At 38.1% G+C, this 7889-nt stretch overlaps 2 long non-coding RNA genes across 2 annotated transcripts; both read left to right on the forward strand.

The window, feature by feature from the left end:
• Nucleotides 1-1533: 1533 nt before the first annotated feature.
• LOC147818625 (uncharacterized) lies at nucleotides 1534-3124 on the forward strand. Its single transcript, XR_015437809.1, has 2 exons — nucleotides 1534-1668; nucleotides 2072-3124. It is a non-coding gene; the product is annotated as an uncharacterized LOC147818625 (long non-coding RNA).
• Nucleotides 3125-6028: 2904 nt separating this feature from the next.
• LOC111661676 (uncharacterized) lies at nucleotides 6029-7883 on the forward strand. The gene is made up of 3 exons (XR_002761239.2): nucleotides 6029-6143; nucleotides 6376-6607; nucleotides 7092-7883. It is a non-coding gene; the product is annotated as an uncharacterized LOC111661676 (long non-coding RNA).
• Nucleotides 7884-7889: the final 6 nt, after the last annotated feature.

Genomic DNA, 7889 nt, shown 5'->3' on the forward strand with positions numbered 1-7889 from the left:
ACAGCCATCCAAATTCACATGCAAGATCAGGGAGGAAGTGGATATACATGAAATTGATCACATGACTCTTATGTTATCCCTTATTGGTGAAAGTGATGCTGTTACAACTATCCCTTTGTTACAACCATCCCCGGTCTCCCCTATGTGCTGTTGTGTGAACATTTCATTGACTAAATATGCGCTAGAACACGTTCATCGTTTGTTCAGAATCAGCTACTTATCACAGGTGACCGACACGACTTCTTCTCATTCATCCCCGCAGCGCCACAGAGCTTTACACAGTGCAGACGCCGGTTGTTCCACTGCAGCGAAACTAGACGGTCATTGGATAAATGCTGGGCCCCCCACATCGGACGCTCAGCGTCTCTGGGGGTCTATGGAGCAGTGGGCTGGCCCGGACGCTCGGCTTCTGCATGATGATTGCATGATCTGTCTGAGGCTGAGTCCCTTTTTGATTGACAGCGAAATGAAGTATAAGCATCCACCGGAGCATTTTTCAAGTTTTTCATTCCGTTGTTCGGAGTTGATCTGGAGACGTTACTGATCCTCGGCGACTTTGTCTTTGTTAAAAACGACCAGCGTTGTGTTTGGCGACTCTCTTCTGTCACTCTGCGATTTCTGTCCCCAGCGAGCAGCGGCAGCTGCGGAGCCTCTCCCGTCACGATCACTCACACGCACAGGCGGTCCAGAGGAGGCATTTCAGAGTGTCCTGAAAAGTTATGGCCAGTTCTTTGGTTCAGGGAGACTGAGGTCTGCACTTCAAGTCCTGTATTCAAACCAGGACTTGCAGGGCAACAGGGGAAAGCTGTGTGATTGGGATGGGAGTTGGACAGTGCAATGCCTCAGCTGTACAAACTGTTGTCACTAGTGGCAACGATTGGAGCTACATCTGCAGGTGTAGAGAGGAGCTGCTCCTGTTTACAGCGGCTCAGGTCTTACACCCGCAACACTATGGGCCAAGGCCGTTTAAGCAGCCTAGCTCTGCTGGCCGAAAGACGCCTAGTTGGTACGACAGGGTCAGAGATCATTTTCTTGAAAAGGAACGGAGGGTAGAATTTACATATAAATAAACGGACACATTTTATGATGTAGGCCGAAAATGTCCCCCTCCTTATAAGACCAGCAGCCGCCACTGATTGGAAGTGCATCTCTTCCAAATACCCTGAAGCATGTTTAGTGCTTCAGATCGTATATTATTTATAAATTATTAGTTTAGGAGATATTGAGAATAACAGATGATTGGTGGGACTGTCGGTCTACACCATAGTGATATACTGAAGACTCTCTATATCAAAGTAGTTTCGAGTGACATAATGATTCATTCAACACTTGCAGTTGGTGTTGATCCTACACCTCATGTGTTTCACTGACGAACCTATTTTGTATTTCATATTCAATTTTTTATTTTTGAATATCACATTTTCAGTTAAACTTTCTCTCTCTAGACAAAATGAACATCATTCTCCTGACTGCCATCACCTTCACTTTAGCCCCTGTTTGCGGGAGGCAAAGCGTGTTTGATGGCAACAGCATGGACTGGTCAGACTTGGCATCACCCCTCTTACAACCCTGTGAAGGAAGGAGCCACGTGGATAAGTATACGGAATTTGTCGACAGACACATCCTTCAAGGCTCCTTTGACAGAAGTTCTATGCAGCAATGGAAAAGGTGACTTTTAAACGTTTTAAATGATTTCCTTGTGAAAGAGCCAGGAATTATTTGCTAAATTTTAATTGAGTGCAATTCTTCTTAATCCTACTTCAGTCCTAAATGCTTATGCAACTGTCAGTATATCAAATCATTGTTGGTTGCATTGTATTTAAATCTGCAGCAGAATAATGTCATTTGTAGGTAATTAAAGTTTCCTTCCATCATGGTGTAAAATTCATCCACATTAAAAAAAAAAAAAAGAAATGAATAATTAGAAGAAATTGGTTTGACTTAAACAATGTGCAGTGAAATATTGATTTGTCATACCTCCCTGACCCCGGAGGAGAATGATATCTCGCTGCCATGTATGCAAGACATTATGGAAGTGACAAATAAATCTGATTCTGGTTTCGTTATACAGGTATTTACGAAGAAAGCAACTCTGTGGCAGAACTCTGGTGCAGACCTTCATCGATGAGACAGAGAGTACTGTCCAGCAGATCTGCAGCAGGTCAGGCCGGCGTCTGCAGGGTCACTCAGGTAACTTGTGCATCAGCACGTCACGCATGCAGGTGTATGATGTCATATCTGACCAAAATTGCAGTATAAATAAGATGAATGTACAACCTGACAACCGGGAAGTGATTGTGGCATGTAATAATGTTAATAATCAGTGCCGTCCTGTCCATTTTGAGAGAAACAGAGGCCAAAGACCGAGCAATAGACCCTGTGCTTGAGTTTCTGGAGGGTCAGTGGACACTCAGTTCCAGTTGTCAGGTTTATTATTCCTTGACATCTAAATATTTCTATCAAGCTTTGCCAAATGATTTTTGCTCATAAAAATATAAAGAAATATTGGCATGTGATTTTTTTTTTTAAAGCAACACATTCTTTCTGCCCCCACGAGCATGTTGTCAGGATGAATATGTGCTGTGAATAACAGAAAAAATGTTTTATTATATAAATGATGTGATTTAAATTGCCATTCAATCTTCCTATTAAGAATGTTTTCTGCTGTGACAGAAGTACATTTTATGCTAAAGCTCATTTACAACTTAAAGAAAAACTGTAAACTACTGGTACATAAACGTAAAACCCAAAGTTTTGTTTTCAGATGGATTAGAATTCGCTCGACCACTTGAAATTAATTTTTCTGTAATTTGTATCAGTTAAATCCTTTTGCATAGATTGGTTTTGTCAAACTGTGTTGTAATCCTCCTTTTTTTTTAATTGCTTCGTAAACAGTCAAATTCCTTCTGTGAAAATGATTCTCATGTAAGATTACTGTCATGTCTTTCTTTTACAAAAAAAAATGTTTGAATCTGTGAAATCTGTGATTATTTTATTCTTTAAGACGCATATCATTAATGATAGCTGGTTGCTGATGCTGTTTTCTGAGTTCATTTTTGTTCATGTGAAGAACTGATATTTTCTTCTGTGTTCTGCAGAACTCACAATAAATACTGCAAATTGATGATGGTGTTTGGGCGTGCTGGTGTTGCTGCTTATTACACATGACGTGTGATAAGGAACTGCATACATTCTACATTTAATGCAGACATACAGTAAACATACTTTACAGTTTGTATTATCTTTCCCTTAACGGTTTAATTTTTCTTCTACATAATAACATTTGTTGTAACCATCCATCATGACACCCCACTGAATACTTCATCCATATGCATCAGTTGATCTGTTGACAGGCAGCCATATTCTACGTTCATACCTCGTCCTGTTTGAAAAAAAGTCTCTAAATTTAGCGCCAAATGTGATAAATTAGCAAAAGAAAGAACGCACCAGTTCTCAGGTCTCGGCTCTGCCTATACACATTTCATTTACATTGATGCAATTCTCACTTCTAATCTTTAATAGAAAACACACACTAAAGAGATTAACAGTCAACACAAGGACATTAGACAAAAATGCAAATATGTGACGTAAAATTCCTCTTCTGTGGATTTGTATTATTTTGCAGAATAGTTGAGCCTAAACAAAGATCGCATTCATTACTTTGAAGTACAATGCACAGAGCCGTTTCTTGCTATATGTGGACTATGCAGATGCATTGGGCCCCCGCAGCCACTAGGGGGCCCCTAAACTGCAATTTCAGCCTCAATACATTTGGGCAGAATTAAAATGACTTGTCTTTATTTGTAGCCAGCAAAGCCTCCTCATATGTTTAGTGAAACACTTATATGCTTAAAAATTTAATGTAGGATATAAACAAAACAAATTTTATAGGCCTATAATGTGAATTTTGCCTTATAAATAAAATGTATTATTATTATTATTAGGCCTATTGTTATTATTTACTACTACAAGTAAAGCAGTGGATTATTCATATAGCACTATGAATTTTGAATGATCATCGTGTAAAGAAAGATTGTCCTATTCTCTCTCCTATTGTATTTTGCATATGTATTCTGTGGTTAGTTGATGACTCTGCTGATTTAGTTGCAGTCTTTGCCACATTTATTACAATATATATTGTGACAATGTAGTTTGCTGATGTGAACAAACCTCCCTCTATTCCTACAATAGTTAAGTTTTTGATGTAGTGTATATTTTGTTATTCAACACAACACAAATGAAAGTAAATTTAATTTCTACTATACTGTATGTGACTGCTTGTTCTGCCCTCAGTAAGAATACAAGGTAAGACCATATCATCAGTTAGATACAAGTTGTCCACTTTGTAATGCCCCGCCAAATATAGGTAAAAATACTCCCTCTATATTATAGAGTGCTTATCACTAATTTACCATTATTTTAATTACTTTAAAGAGTACAATGTGCAGATGAAAGCAGAAAAATCCTGAAAGTGACAACTTTGAAATTGGGTGCATGTTTAAAGGGACACTATATATATATGTATATGTGTACAAAAAAATGATTATGAATATCTTTATAAGTGCAACATAACTGAAATCATACTAAAATATTTTCCTATGATCAAGTTCTCTTGGTCACCTAAGCATCTTTGTCTTTGCAGGTGTAATTCTGAAATACTTTGGAGTTTTGAGGAAGATAATGAAAACATAAGACTGATCATACAGATCATGATCACAAAGTAGTGTAATCATGTTATACAGTTAAAATGGTCCTAAAGGGGTTTTAGTGTTACATGTGAAAAGCTCCTTACTACCTGCAACATTAGTATTATTCTGACTAGTTTTTTTGTTTTTATTGTTTGCACATTATTATGGATGCTGGTTCATTGTATTTTTATTCTAAGTAAATTTAGTAATGGCCTAATTTATTTTCTGTTCATCTGGGCAATGGCCCAATGTACTTATTTTCTTATTGTTTTAGTTGGGAGGGGGGAGACTTTTTATGTTGAGTTATGTTTCATGTTTAAGAACTTTGTTCTCAAAATTTAAAACAAAGATTTTTGAGGAAAATGCTGCATCTGTTGCAGTTCTTGACATAGAGGAACCTCATTGTTTACCTTTTATTATCATTTTCTGAAGGTTTAAATTGCTTGGATCAACTTGAGATGTTTAATTTGAATTTGAGAGAGTTTTTCACGAATCAAGCCTTTTTTCCTCTTAAAGTGTAAAAGATTGATGCATCTCCACCGATCATCTTAAAGGGTTAAGAATCCCCATCGTAGTTTGACAAAGTAGGGGCCCCCAAACAGCATCATAGGGCATAGGGCCCCTGAAAAGCTAGAAACAGCCCCGACAATGCATCAGCATACAGTATATTTGTGGAGTATTACCAGTATTACCAGCACTTTCATGAACTTGGTCTCACCACAGTGACTCAGCTTCACATGTGAGCTCCCCACAAAATGACACTTTCTCACATGTCAGGAAACGTTTCTCTTTTCTCAGTCAATTATCGACACATGGTGAAATGTGCCAGAGGTTGGATGACCGCTCCTGTAGAAGCGCAGTATTCGTGTTAAATGATATATGACTTATCATTAGGTGCTGCAGTGGGTACCAGGCTGTGTCATGATATATCTATGGCAACACCATTCTCTAACCCTGACGTATCGTACCTTTAAACTGCCTACATTCACCCAAGCAGAGAGCAGATTGTTGGTGGCTTGACCTTACTGTAAGTCTGCATTGTGTCTGCTTAGGCTAAGCCACAGGGGCTGGTCTGCATTTTCATTATTGTCTCAACAGTTTGCAGGTCAGCTGCAGTGTGTGCACCTTCCCTGAACTTTCAAGGACCTGAATTGTCTCAGACATAGTTCCCCAAAAGTGCACTTCCTCATTCCCCGTAAATGGCAGGTGGTCTGTGTCAACACAAACATGCTCATCACCCTATAAACTAATTATAATAGACATATATGGTGAAAAGTAAGTTTGCAGTATTTTGATTGGCTATCAATGTCTTTGATCTGGGTTAAAATGATTGGTTGCTCTAAACTGTTTACGAGACAAGAGATTTAAAAAGGAGGAATGTCTTTGGACATTGAGCACAGACTTTAACATCAGCTGGTATCGATCATCTCCAGATTACCACGGCAACAGAGAAAGGTGAGAAAACATCTTGTTTAATTTCATTAATTTTAACTCATCTGACATTATAATCTGTACCATTCAATAGGCAGATGCTGCACCCAAAGTATTGTTTATTATCTCTGTATTTATTTTTTATTTTATAAATTTTTAAATGTATTTGTTTATTTATTTTTTACTGTAAAATCAATTCAATAGAGCTAGAACTCAAAAACAACAACTCTTTTTTTCTTTCTCTCACTCTCTCTAGACAAAATGAACATCATTCTCCTGACGGCCATCATCGTCACCTTAGCCCCTGTTTGCGGGGGGCAAAGCGTGTTTGATGGCAACATCACGGACTGGTCCGACTTCTCTGACCAGACCTCCCTCCACTTACGACCCTGTCAGAGAGGGAACAGCATCGGCAACTATAAAACATTCGTCCACAGACACATCCTTCAAGAGTACTTTGACAGAAATTCTAAACATCAGTGGAAAAGGTGACTTTTGAACGTTTTAAATAATTATTTCCTTGTGAAAGAGCCAGGAATTATTAGCAAAGTTTTAATTGAGTGCAATTCTTCTTAATCCTACTTCGGTGCTAAATGCAACTGTCAGCTGCTGTTTGGTTTTCTATTTTCTTTATTTTTTTTAATAACACAGTGAATGACCTGGCAGTTAGACTCAGTTCAGACAACAACAGCTATTATATCTGTTATATCAAAAGGTTGCATTGTATTTAAATCTGCAGCAGAATAATGTCATTTGTAGGTTATTAAAGTTTCCTTCCATCATGGTGTAAAATTCATCCACATTAAAAAAAAAAAAAAATAATTAGAAGAAATTGGTTTGACTTAAACAATGTGCAGTGAAATATTGATTTGTCATACCTCCCTGACCCCGGAGGAGAATGATATCTCGCTGCCATGTATGCAAGACATTATGGAAGTGACAAATAAATCTGATTCTGGTTTCGTTATACAGGTATTTACACAGAAAAGGACTCTGTGGCAGAACTCAGGTGCAGACCTTCATCGATGCCGGAGTGGGAGCTGTCCAGCAGATCTGCGGCTGGTCAGGCCGGCGCCTGCAGGGTCACTCAGGTAACTTGTGCATCAGCACGTCATGCATGCGGTTGTATGATGTCAGATCTAGCCACAATTGCCGTTGTATTAGGGTACGAAAATACCAAAAGCAAGTGATTGTGGCATGTGATAAGGTTTATAATCAGTGCCTCCCTGTCCATTTTGAGAGAAACAGCGGCCAAAGACCGAGCAATAGACCCTGTGCTTGAGTTTCTGGAGGGTCAGTGGACACTCAGTTCCAGTTGTCAGGTTTATTATTCCTTGACATCTAAATATTTCTATAAAGCTTTGCCAAATGATTTTTGCTCATAAAAATATAAAGAAATATTGGCATGTGATTTTTTTTTTTAAAGCAACACATTCTTTCTGCCCCCACGAGCATGTTGTCAGGATGAATATGTGCTGTGCATAACAGAAAAAAATGTTTTATTATATAAATGATGTGATTTAAATTAGGATTCAATCTTCCTATTAAGAATGTTTTCTGCTGTGACAGAAGTACATTTTATGCTAAAGCTCATTTACAACTTAAAGAAAAACTGTAAACTACTGGTACATAAACGTAAAACCCAAAGTTTTGTTTTCAGATGGATTAGAATTCGCTCGACCACTTGAAATTAATTTTTCTGTAATTTGTATCAGTTAAATCCTTTTGCATAGATTGGTTTTGTCAAACTGTGTTGTAATCCTTTTTTTT

This window comes from Seriola lalandi, unplaced genomic scaffold (genome assembly GCF_002814215.2).
Source record: "Seriola lalandi dorsalis isolate HSWRI2012SDOR001 ecotype SW California unplaced genomic scaffold, Sedor1 jcf7180002054549, whole genome shotgun sequence".
In the NCBI taxonomy this organism is placed as follows: Eukaryota; Metazoa; Chordata; class Actinopteri; order Carangiformes; family Carangidae; genus Seriola; species Seriola lalandi.